This window comes from Phodopus roborovskii, unplaced genomic scaffold (genome assembly GCF_943737965.1).
Source record: "Phodopus roborovskii unplaced genomic scaffold, PHOROB, whole genome shotgun sequence".
Lineage (NCBI taxonomy): Eukaryota > Metazoa > Chordata > Mammalia > Rodentia > Cricetidae > Phodopus > Phodopus roborovskii.
In genome coordinates this window covers 5,851,007-5,863,910 of record NW_026126460.1, presented here as the reverse complement: position 1 = coordinate 5,863,910, position 12,904 = coordinate 5,851,007, and the positions used below count along the sequence as shown (strand labels likewise).

Genomic DNA, 12,904 nt, shown 5'->3' with positions numbered 1-12,904 from the left:
TTTCTCCACAGAGCCCTCTTTCCTCCTTCTGAACTTTGAATTTTAACCACTGTGCCCATCTGATCCTCAAACTAGCATAGATTTGGAACCCTTGTCACATTTACAAGGCGAGCAGCTTCACTGCATTCCTACACACAAGCTACCCTCAAGGACAAGTGGGGGAAACAGCTCTAGAGAAACCACAGTTCCCAGAGGTGGAAACTTTGTTTTGTTTTCACGAAGCAGCAAAGGATAACAATAAATTAACTTCAGGGTCTGCATTCCTCTCAATGACCTGTGCACAGGAAATGATTATGTAAGTTGAGGCAGTAAGAATGATTGAGAACATATTTGTAGGTCTTATTTGCCTGACTTGATTAAACCTCTCTGTTTGCAATTATGTAACCGTATAATGCTGTATGATACATGGTCATACTTTGGCAAGAAAATGTTTGATTTTGTTTCAGAGGATAAGCAACAAGTCTTTGAATTAAAACAAAATATGGGGTCAAGAAAATAATGTAAAGGCATAAAAATTGAAGAGCCAAGTATTTTTAAAAAAACTCTTGCATTCCTACAGTATTATAAAAGACAAAGAATTAAACTGAGTATTTTAATTCTTATCACCATACACTAAGCATGGTTTCTGGTCTGTGTTCACATCCAACTTTGAAGAGTTAAGTAAGAGTTTGGCAGCAGTAGACAAACAACATTCTTTTGTCAGCTGCAGGAAAACATTCATATGAATTCTCAAACCCTCCCTTTAGCATTGGTATTCTAGAAGAATGGCCATCTCCCCAGGAGGAAGTTACAGAGCCAGGGAAAGGAGCCCAGAGATGAAAGCCAAGGACTTTCTCTTATTTGTTAGCTAAGTGCACATTGCACAACCACCCTGAACCTTCATAGAGCACACAGCACAGCACACAGCACACAATACCATGAGGTCAGTTTAAACTTTACTGCCCTTTTCTTATGCCAATAGTGCTGAGAACAGGGTGTTGGGTTTCACACTCCGCACAATTGTCAAGGACATCCAGCATATATGCAAAGGGCATATTGCAGTCATTTATGTCTTTTGTAGGATCAAGAGCTTAGGATAGAAGGATAAGAAGACACTTGTTCTCCTGAGTGAGTTATGACTCCTACTTTGTTTATTTGCTCGCTCATTTGTCTGTTTATTCATGTATTTATTTACTTACTTACTTTTGAGATGTCTCATTACATACACCTTCATGTCCCAAAACTCACTTTGCAGACCTAGTTGGCTTTAAATTTTCTCCTATTCTGGGATTGCAGGCATGAATCCAATCTTAAAGGAACAAAGTTTAACATTTACATTAACAGTTCCTTCTGGCTTTCCAGTACATTTTCTCTCCCATTCCTATTGACCGAAGGTTTTATAATTACTTGCGAGTGACCTGAAGACCTTGGATTCTGGATGCGGGTGTGCAAACATGTGAAAGCACTGGCTGGGGGCATAGATGTTTGAGTTGGAGCTGGAAAAGGAGGTGTGAGGAAGAAAGAGAGAGGGGCTCTTGTTGCAGGGAAGCCAGTGCCTAATGCTAGGTGCATTCAAACGTGGTGAGGTTTGGTCTTAACTTCACACTTCTCCAGTAGCCCAACACATTCCAGGCACATTGTGGGTTCTCTCCCTCTTCCTCCCTCCCTTTTCCCCAAGAGGCTTGGCAGATTACTAGATCTAGCACCCATGCCCCACACCCTCTGCCCAAACTTTCATTTTGGCAGAGTTGGTAACAGATTGTTCCTACCAGCGTTTCTTATGTACATTTATTAATTACAGTATAGAACACTTACTTTTTTTTCCATTCACAAAGAAAACAAGTTCATCTGAGTCCTTAGAATGAGACATGGCTTGAGGACAACCGCCAGTGTTTTGTGCAATTGTATCTAAAGCTGCTGTCCCTAAGACAGACTTCCGGAAGCACTATAGAGCTGTGAGGAGGGAGGAAACAGCCCATGTGGGCTCCTCCCACCCAGCCTTTCCCCATCAAAGTTCCCCCCTTCTTCAGCTTCTCCTCTGAGTCTTCCACTTTCCTCTTTCCTTAAACCACCTTGGAAGGGCCTGCTTGTTCTAGCGCATGTTGCATGTTCACACATCTGTGACTGAGGGGGGGGGGGCGGCGCAAGCATTGGGAGCCTTTCCCAAAAGAATTTGTACTTGGTGACGTGGAAATGATGGCACACACTGCTCTCACTGAGCTCAGATCAGAGACTTGGCCCGAAGTTTGTGTTTGTTTGCTGATTTTGCCTTTAATCTATAAAAAAGAATCTTTTAAGAAATGACACAAGTGTGAAAAGCCAAAAAGTAAAGTTTCTCTGTGCCAACATTTAACAAGATTGTTGTGAACTTTCAAAGTTTTATAAGAAACTAACGAGTACATACAAATGTCTACATGCATTATTTTTGCTAGTTTCTTAACAATGATTTTGTTAATTTCTAAAATGTGAAATTGAACTGTTCACATGGCTTCATCTTTATTCCTCCCACTTTACTTTGGCTGTCTCATCCTCAGTGGTTTTACCTGTGAGTTGGGCATAAACAATAGTACCTTTATTAGGACTGTTGTCAGGATCAAAGGAGCCTACGCCAGGGAAGTGGTAAAAACAGCAGCTGTGAGGGCAAGCCTCCAGGAAACGGTTTTTATTGCCAAACACACTCCTTGGTAACTTGCGGATTTACATTGGGAACTGTTCAGATTTCTAGTTATGAGTATTCCACAGGGCTCAGCAGGTTAGAGCACTTGCTGCTTTCACGGGCAGCACACAACCTCCTGTAACTCCAGCTCTGGGTTCTTTGCATCAATACACACACACACACACACATACACACACACACACACACACACACACACGTACACACACACCACACGAGCATGCGCGTGCGCATGCAAGCACAATATTAAAAATATGATGCAGTGGTAATTTAGCTTTATCTTTGCATATTTAGAGGCAGCCTGTGCTTGCCTCCCTCCTATCTCTCCTTTTTATTTTTGTTTTTGTAAGGTTTCTCAGTGTAACAGCTCTGGCTGTCCTGGAATTTGATTTGTAGAGCAGGCTGGCCTGGAAGTCACAAAGACCTGCCTGCCTCTTGAGTTTTGGAATCAAAGGCATGTACCACACCATCTGGCCATCCTTCCCTTTTATTTGAGCAAGGGTTTTTTTTTTTTTTTTTTTTTTTTTTTTTTTGTTACCTTGTTTCTGGTTTTATGCTTGTTAATTTTCATTTTAAAATTAGGATAGAGAGTAACCAGTTTCCCTGTGGCATTTCATGCATACTTTGGTTGAGCCCCGCCCCTCATTAGTGTAACTGGAATTCTCTCTCAGGGTCCCTCGCATCTGATTTCCATACACGTGGAGTTATGTGGGGCTGTGTGGTCAGGAAGCCAGAGCAGGAACAACAACAGGAGAAATGTTTTAAGGAAGGGGTTTAGTGGGGGCACTAGAATAAGTCGTGCTGTAGTGGGAAGGGGACTGCTCGGGGAAGAAGGACTCAGGCGAGAATTCCTGTGGGGCAAATTCTCAGAACAGGAATGCCTGGCTTGGAAATAAGTATATTGCTGGAGGCAGCTCCTTCCAGAGTGACATGTCCCACATATGTCACATGTAACGGGGTGTGCCCTTCTCATCCCCACCACGCTGTTGCTCACACTGCCCTCTCTCCACCATCTGTGGGCAGTTCACAGTCAACTGGCTTTTCTCCTCTTAACACGAGGTTATCCATACTCTATATATATTTAGTGAATATTTCAATTCCTTTTGTGTCCCTTGATTTCTGTGAGTTTTTTTTTTTTTTTTAACCTTCTTATTTGGAAATTTAAAACATATAATGAATGGTTGAGTAATCTATAAATGCCCAACTCCTTTCCGCTAGCCTATTATCACTGAGGCAGAACACTGTGTGGTCTTTCACATCACACCTGTGCATCCTGAGAGGTGGGACTTCCTACCTGACACCCCCGCTATGTCTCTGCTAGGCCATTGCATCACTGTCAGACTTGAGTGGTGTCTGGTAGCACAGAGCACGAGTGATGTGGGTGGGCCCCACACTCACACTTGGCTGCAGACTCTATGACACGCTGTTTCATGACACCTTCAGATGACAAGTGTAAATGACACTGCTTGCAATGTGATGGTCGTCACAACCTATCACACCCTGTGTCAGCACTGGGCTAACTGAGGAGGAGAGGGGCCATGACATATCGTCTAGTTGCTTGGTTGGTAACTTTTATCATGGAAGAGTTTTGGGGATGTCAAACTCTTATGGTGGTTGGATTGAGTGTGGCCCCCATACGCTCATGTATTTCAATGCTTGCTCTCCAGTTGGCAGAACTGTGTGGGAAGGATTAGGAGGTGTGGCCTTGTTGGAGGAGATGTATCACGGGGTGGGCTTTGAGGTATAAAAAGACCACAGCATCCCCAATTAACTGCCCCCCCCTTCGTGGTTGTTGTCTCAACGGCTAAGTTCTTACTACTGTTCCAAGGCTATGCCTGCTGCAATATTCCATGCCATGGTAGTCACAGACTCTACCATCCTCTGGAACCATGAGCCCCAAATTAAATGCTTTCTTTTATAAATTGCTTTGGTCATGATGTTTTGTCATGGAATGGAAATGTAACTAACACACCTGTGATATAAAATCCTCACACATCAGCTCACTCTCACCCTTTTATGCATCTCTTGTCTGCACTCCCCCACCTGCCTCTTCCTATGCTCTGAACACCTTGCCAAACCATCTGTTACCCCATGACTATCCTATCCATGGGACACTTGCATTTTCCAGAAGAAAGCAATAGCATGTGCACTATCCAAAACTCTGTGCAAGACTCTGATGCTCCCCCATGGGAGGCTTCAGTCTCTCTGAGGAGTGAATGGGAGGGATGGGGAGATGGTGGGGGGCATGGGAGGATGGGAGTGAGAGGGAACTTGGATTGGTATGTAAAATAACATTGTTTTTAATTTAAAAAATTAAAAGAAAAACTCTGTCCGTTGGGAAAACGTGTCTTTCACCAACTGCTAGAGAGATTTCAGGCGTGCCTGCCATCTTGTCTGTGCCTACAGCTGGTGCCAATCAACCTGTGAACCAAGCTTAATCTCTTTCTGTGTTCATCACACTGTTCTGGGACGTTCTACTCTGCTCCATGGTGGAGTACGAGCTGAGGTTTGAGCTGAGGGAGAGATGATGACACGGGATGCTGTGTATCTGTGGTTTGGTACTTGTCACTGCCTGCCCTGCTAACTCCTTCCATTTTCGATAGCACTTTACTCTGGATGCTCTGAGCCCATCCTTCTCACAACCTCAGAACTTGCAATCTAACCAGTAACATTGCAGAGAGGCAGGCAGTCAGACACATGAGAACATTTTCTAGGCAGTGGAAAGATGCAGGGGCTCCAAAATGAAGGACAGGATAAGGGGATCCATGCCAGAATAGGGGATCCTGAGACAAGGTTGGGCAGATAGACAGGGACTAACTCACATAGTGCACATATGCCCCTTAGGAACTTGGGATAAGATCCTAATGAGGTGAATAGGATGCTACTGGAGGTTAATAGGTAAAAAGCATAACATGTGCATGTGTGCCTATGCATGTGTGCAGAATGCATAAAGATTTGGATCCATAAGTCCATACAAAACTTTGTCTTCATTGTGGATAACCATTTGGAAGGGAAGCAAAAATGGATGCAAGAAAAACAAGAGGCAACTCTTGCAATAGCCAGGGGCAAATGCAGGTGGCTTGCAGTAACAGCAGCAGAATAAACAGTGAGGTCATTAAGAACTGTTTCTGAGGGGGACTGACAGGCTGTCATGCCTGCAAAGATGTGTTCACAAATCGGGCAGTTCTGATTCTCCATGTCTGGCTAGCAACTAGAGACAGTCTACTATTAGGAAGTCTGTTTGGGACACATGAGGCCTGGGGGTCTGAGACATCCAAGTCACAATCAAATGGAAGACTTGGAGCAAATTGTGGCATGTTCTTGTGATGCCAGCACTTAGTGGTCAAAGGCAGAAATTCCCATGAGTGTGAGGTCTGTCTGGTATAGAGAACAAATTCCTGCCAGCCAGCATCAACAGACCTTATTTCCCTTTGTCACCATCAGAGCACTTTGTCAGAGTTAGAGCCTCAGCAGTAGAACCATTTCTAACCACGGAGTGACGGTCACTGCCAGCATCAGGGTGTGGGGTGAGGAGAAAGAAGGATCCACCTCAGGAGACCCACACTTGGAGGTTTGGGCTGCAGGAAACACCAGCAAAGGGCCACAAGGGAGGCAGCTGCCAGGGAGAAATCAGAGAACTATCCCTGCCTGTTTATCCTGTCCTCAGCCACCTGACACAACAGACTTCAGTGAGATCTCTTAACATGGAAGGATGCTTCATGCTACTTCTGTTCCCTGCATTCATTCAGATTGAAAGGTCAAGTCCTTGTCCCCAGCTCTACAGACTGCCAGTCACAACTTCCTCAAGTTGTCTGTTTCTCTCCACAGGTGCTGGAGAAATGTCTGGGATGAAATCCACAGCTTGGAAGTTGATTCTCTTAGGGTCCTTGCTGGTTGTTTTTTGTTTTGTCAGTAAGACACACCTTGGCTTCATCTGGGAGGAACAAACAGCTGAGAAAATGCCTCCATCAGATTGGTCTGCAGGCAGGGCTGTGGGGCATATTCACGACTGATGATTGACATAGTCCAGTGTGGCAGGGCCACTCCTGTGCTGGTGTCCCTGGGGCGATTAAGACAGCAGGCTGAGCAAGCCATAGAGAGCAAGCCAGTAAGCAGCACTCTTCCATGGCTTCTGTCTCCACTCCAGCTTGTGTTCTTGCCCCTTACTGCCCTTAATGATCAATTGTGATCGGGGCATGTAAGTCCAAAAACCCTCTCTTCCCAAGTTGCTTTTGGTCATGGTATTTGTAACAGTAACAGATGGCAAACTGGAACAACCTATGATTCATTTGGTTTTCCTACCGAAATTTCCACCAATGAAAACACCACGCTTATGAGCAGTTACTTCTAGTTCTCTGTCCCCTCAGGCCCTAGCAACTACTCATCCACTTCATCTTGGAGAACTTGCCAATGAGACCTTTTGTTTTTGTGGAGTATAGATGCCATCTTCTGCATATTTTCTTTCATTTATATAATGTTTTCACCATTCAGATCTCCTGTAGCATGTAACAGAACTTTGTCCTTTGGAAGGACTGAATGGATTCACTTTTGTGAATGTGTTGCACTGTATTTATTAGACATTATAAGTTAGTGAGACATTTTCCTACCTTTAGGGTATTGTGAAAAATGCTCTGAGTGTTTGTGTGTAGATCTATCTGTGAAGATGCATTAAGTCCTATAATAACGTGGAAATTCTGATTAACTTGTTATCTGCCCTACTGCTCTCCAGTGGCTACACAGTGTACATCCCTCCAGCAACGAACAGACCCTCTCATTTATTCATATCCTGCTAACACCTGCCATTGTCCAATTGTTTCAACTACTGCTGTCACAGTGCATGTCAATGATGTCTCACTAGGGCTTTGACCTACATTTCTCAAGGACAAACAAGGTGAGCATCTTCTCATGTGCTGATTGGCCATTTAAATATCTTTGTTGGCTTTATCTGTCCATTAAAAAATAACAAACAACCTGGAGTCCTTTTTAAAAAAAAAAAAAAAAAACTACTAAGTTGCAAGTGTTATGTACACAAGATTTTTGTCATATTTGCAAATACCTTTTCCTATTCTGTGGGTTTCTCTCTCTTTCTTCTGCTGGAAATGTACCAAGGGCCCTGAACACATGAGACAAACACTCTATCACCAACTATATCCTTACACTCATTTTTTTGTAGAAACAGTATTTCTATGAAGCCCAGGCTGGCCTTGGAATCTAGACCTGCCTTTCCTCACCCTTCTGAGTGGTGGGAATGCTGTTGACATCTTCATAGTTTGAGGAAGTTCATTTATCTCTCTTCTCCTGACTTTTTAGATAAAGGGCCCTACCTGTCCGGATAGGGAAAGTGGGGTGATGGCTCTCAGAGACAAGTAAAAAAATGAATTCGCACTTTATAAGAGTCCATCCCTCTCATGTGCCCTAAGAAGTTCTTGTCATGTTTACTCTGTGGGAAGACCACAGCACTGGGTTAAAGAAACTTGGCCATAGAGCCACGGGAAAGAAATGATGAATTTTAGGGTTTTCTCTTGAGGATAACATACCATTTTTGTGAACTTATCTTCACAGGCCATTCGGATCTTCTCTGGAGTTAGTGGACTGTTGAGCTTCAGTGGTCCATGGATGCCTCTCTCCTCCCATGCTGTATTCACTGCATCATGAATGGCAAAAAATACGGAGCATCCCAGGAACAACCCAGACTCTCCCAGACCCTTGAGCGAAATGACATATGTGTGTTATGACACAAACTGTCCCTCCCTCTCTATATACATGCATACTTGTATATGTACAAACATGCAGTATATATTAATTATGTACATATATAAATTATAGACCACCATAGGTAAATTGTTATTTAAAAATAATTTAACCACTAATCTTCATGCCACCCCAGGCCCCCTGCCCCCCCTCAGACTGGGTAAGGCTGTGAGTCAACAAATTCTAGCATACAAAGTTAAGGCAGGACCAAGTGCCTTCTCTTGTATCAAGGCTAAGCAAGGTGTCCTATTATCAGGAATGGGCTCCAAAAAGCCAGTTAATGCACCTGGGAATGGTACTGGTGTTACTGCCGAGAAAATCCCAACACATTTCTTCACAGACCCTGAAAGAACAATACTCAACCTCACATGGAAAAACAAAAAAACCCAGGAGCCAAAACAACCCTATAAAATAAAAGAACTCCCGAAGGCATCAGCATCCCTGACTTCAAGCTCTACTAGAGCCCCTGTAATAAAAAACAGCTTGGTATTGGCATAAAAAAACACAGACACATGGAAATGGAAACAAATTGATACAAATCTACACACCTATGAACTCGTGAATTTTGACAAAATTGTACAATGGAAAAGAGAAAGCATCTTCAACAAATGATGCTGCCATAACTCTCCACATACCATCATGTTTTCCACCACCGAAGCAGATGAAACCCTTCCCTGACTGACCTCAAACAGACCCAGCCTACTAGGGTAAGGTTCTTAGGTGAGCAGCAAGTGAATGGCTCCTCTTCAGACCTCAGAATAATTTTTGTCCCACAAACAGGAAACAAGACAAAATAGTTACACATACCTGGCCTATGTCAAGGGTTGGGTTTATACTGTGGCCAACATCCATCACAATGTCTGTTCTGATAGTCTAGCAAAAAAAAATTTTTTTTTAAATTTTTTCATTTATTTTACAAACCAACCACAGTTTCTCCTCCCTCCTCTCTTACTGTTTTCTTCCCTCCCCTTCTATTTACCCTCCTTCCCCATCCATTCCTTTCTGTTCAAGGGGCAGGCAGGCCTCCCAGGGAAGTCAACAAAGCAGGGCACATCAAGTTGAGGCAGGACCAAGCTCTACCCCTGGGGCATCAAGGCTGCATCTCAGCGTGGGGATTTGGTTCTAAAAAGCCAGCTGAAATATTCTGATGCAGATAACACACAGGGAAGAAGCTGGGAAATGCTACCTGTCAGGTATGGGACCAAGTCTTTCTTTGGACTGACCATGTTATTTCACTAAAAAGAAGCAACAAAATATATATTATGTGACAAAGTTTATCATGTGATGTGTAGCCAAGGATGATCTTCATCTTCTGATTCTTCTGCCCCTTCCTCCCCAGTGATTAAAGCTACCCCACCTTCTGGCCTGCCTGGTGATGAGGATTGAAACCAAGGTCTCAGACATCCCAGGCAAATAGTCCCCCAGTTGAGTTCCATGCCCAGTCCCCATTCTGCATTTTAAAAAAAATAAAAAAGATTTATTTTTGTTTTATGCAGATGAGTATTTGTCTACATGTCTGTGAAGGAACTCTGGCCGGCTCGTGCATGGCAGGTGCTGGCAGTCTTTGCCCTTCTCCCCAGCTCCCTTTGCTTTGCTAAAGACTGTTAGATTGATTACATTCCTAAAGCTGACCACCAAGGTCTATCCCCTTATTTGGCCACTTCCTCCTCCTGAAGCTGGCTACCAAAGTCCAGCAAACAGAAGTCCCCTTTGGCTGCCCTAATGAACACTCATGCTAACATGGGGGGGTTCCCTTGTACATTTATAAACTGCCATTTTCCTATGTGTCCATGTCTCCTCTCTATGTAGAGGAAGCCCTGTGTCCCTCTGGGACAAATACCCTTGCCCGCTTTTCCTTGCCACCCCTCCCCCACCATCTTCCTTGTCCCCTGTGTCCTGTCTTTGTCTCTATTCCCTGCCCTCTGTCCCCCTGGAACAAATAAATCTCCTTTGCGCTGAGAACTTGGTCTTGGGTGTCCTGAGCTGAAACTTCTCCTTTCATATTACAGTGTGTGATATGAACACTCTGTGCGTGTTTGGTGTCCATGGAGGCCAGAAGAGTGACGCTCACCTGAAACTGGAGTTACAGAGTTGTAGGCCGTCAGGTGGGTACTAGGAACTGAACTGGATCCTCCTTAGGAGCTGTAAAGGCTCTTAACTACTGAGCCATCTCTCCAGCCCCAGCACAAAGGCTCTTAACTCCAGACTTAGCACTATTCGTTTGCCAAGGAAATAAAAGAATTCATTTTTTTTTGATTAGCTTCAAGCTGGCTGACACAAGACACTAAATTTAATCTACCACAAACAAAACAAAACAAAACAAAACAAAACAAAACAAAACAAAACAAAACAAAACAAAAACCAGTGAAACAAAAGCCAATATCTTTGGCCTTCAAAACCCCTGTTGCAAAACTCTGAGGCTGCTACCCAAGCTAACACATGGAGTCTATCCAGCTCAGGAAGTGTCAGGGGGAAAATGTTTACACTGCTCTGCATTGCTGAAGAGCTCCCATTTTGCGGGTGGGGGACAGAACAAATCCACCCTTATGACTTGCTGTCTGCTAACCTAAAAGTGCAGGAAACAGCAGGCCCTGCCGTGTGCTGGTTACACCTTACTCCTCCACCCTCAGTAGTTCTTTGGTGTGGATGATGGTTCCCACCATGCTAACACACTCTAAATATGATTCCTAAGGAGCGAAGAATACGAAAACTGGGTGGTGATTTGAACTTTTTTCATCCCAGCACTGGGAGGCAGAGACAGGAGAAGCTCTCTGAGTTATTGCACATCCTAGGTTCTTTCCCACTTGCTTGGTACTCCAGGCTTGTGCTGAATGAATTTCTTTGTGTGGATTATTTGGGCCAGGTCTCATGTAGCTGAGTTTGGCTTTGAATTCCTATTCCTGTGCCTCGAGGCTAGAATGCAGAGATTTCTGGGCATGTGCCAGGACACTTGGCGCTGTTGTTTCTTAACTATGTTTCCTTTTTCATGTTAGTTTGCAAAAATACAATTAATTTTCAGATACTGGCTTTGTTTCCAAGTATTATTATCCAAGGTGTTATTAATTCTAATGGTTTGCTGGGGCTATCTCTTTGAATTTTCTATGAACATACTTTTGATATTTGTGAGTACGCATAGTTTTCCCTCCCCCTTAGCTCCCTAATCTGCAAGCCTCTTATCTTTTCCTTTTTCTTACTTTATTGCAATAGCTACTTGTTCAAAGTTAGATGGAGAAATAACAGCAGGCCTTCTCACTGTGCTGCCATTGTTTGGCATGGTGAGGACATTTGGATTTTCTAGATTCTGTCAGATTAATAAAGTTCCAGGCTGAGGTAAATTACCACACACTCAAGGCAAGCTAAAGGCTGGACAGAGTTATCTAATCCAGAATTGTGAGCCAAATAAATTCCCCCTTAAGGTGCTGCTTTATCAGAGCAACAGAAACGAACCTGATAGTGCTCATGAGCTGGAGTGATAACTTAGTGAGAAAACACGCTGACACATCTCATTTACATGATCTTCCTGACTGGAGACCCTGTGCTATAGTCTACAGTGCTTACAGATTTGTTAGATTTTCAGACTCGAATATGGAGCCCTAACTGTTAAATTTAGAGCATGGTAGTTTTCCTTTCCATAGTCATGCTGACAAAAATGAATTCGAATAATTGGAGTACTCACATGTCACGTTTTACATCTGGATCTATGGAAAATACATACTACTGAGCATTCACTCGGCCTCCCCCCCAGATTAAAATGGAGTATATCCAGCAATGGAGCCATTACTACTTTTAGAGCTAAAGGAGATCAGTGAACTCAAATGATAGCAGTAACTCTGAAAAGAAGACTAATTTTTATCAGCATGAATTCTGAATACTATAAGGCTCTGAGAACAGATTTTCAGAAATCCTCTCTGTTGTGAGTGGCTTTCTAGACTAAGGAATGTGGGAAGGGCAGCAGCCCACAGACTGGGGTCGTATATGAAGGAAAAGGAGAAGCGAGCACCAGCACGGATCATTGTTTCCCGGCTGGGGCTGAGATGGGAAGATGGGAACAGCCATCTCACATTCGTGGTGCCGAGCCTTCTCCACCATGCTGGATTTGATCCCTTCAAACCACAAACTAAATAAACCCTTACTCATGCTGCTCCATCAGGTATTTGTCCCTGCATCTAGAAAAGCAGCCAATACCTTGCTTTTCCAGACCTTATTTAGATTTTATTCATTTTTTTAATGCGTGTGCATTTGTCTGCCTATGCAAGGAAGAGGGAGCCACTGAAACTTGAGTGACAGCCATGGGAACTGCCCAATGTGAGTGGTGGGAACTAAACTCGGGTCCCCTGGAAGAGCAACAGATGCTCTTAACTACTGAGTTATCTCCTCAGTCCCCATTGGGAAGGATGTCTGGGCTTACTTATTGTCCTGCCTTCTCTCTTTTTTAACTTTAGATTTATTTAAAATTATGTGGGTGTATGCAGGAGTAAGTGCAGGAGCTGAGGAATCCAG

At 43.6% G+C, this 12,904-nt stretch overlaps 1 pseudogene; it reads right to left on the bottom strand.

Annotated features, from left to right (window-relative positions):
• Window positions 1–1,849, bottom strand: part of LOC127226529 (aldehyde oxidase 3-like) — an 84,028-nt pseudogene extending 82,179 nt beyond the window's left edge.
• Between the last annotated feature and the right edge of the window lie 11,055 nt (window positions 1,850–12,904).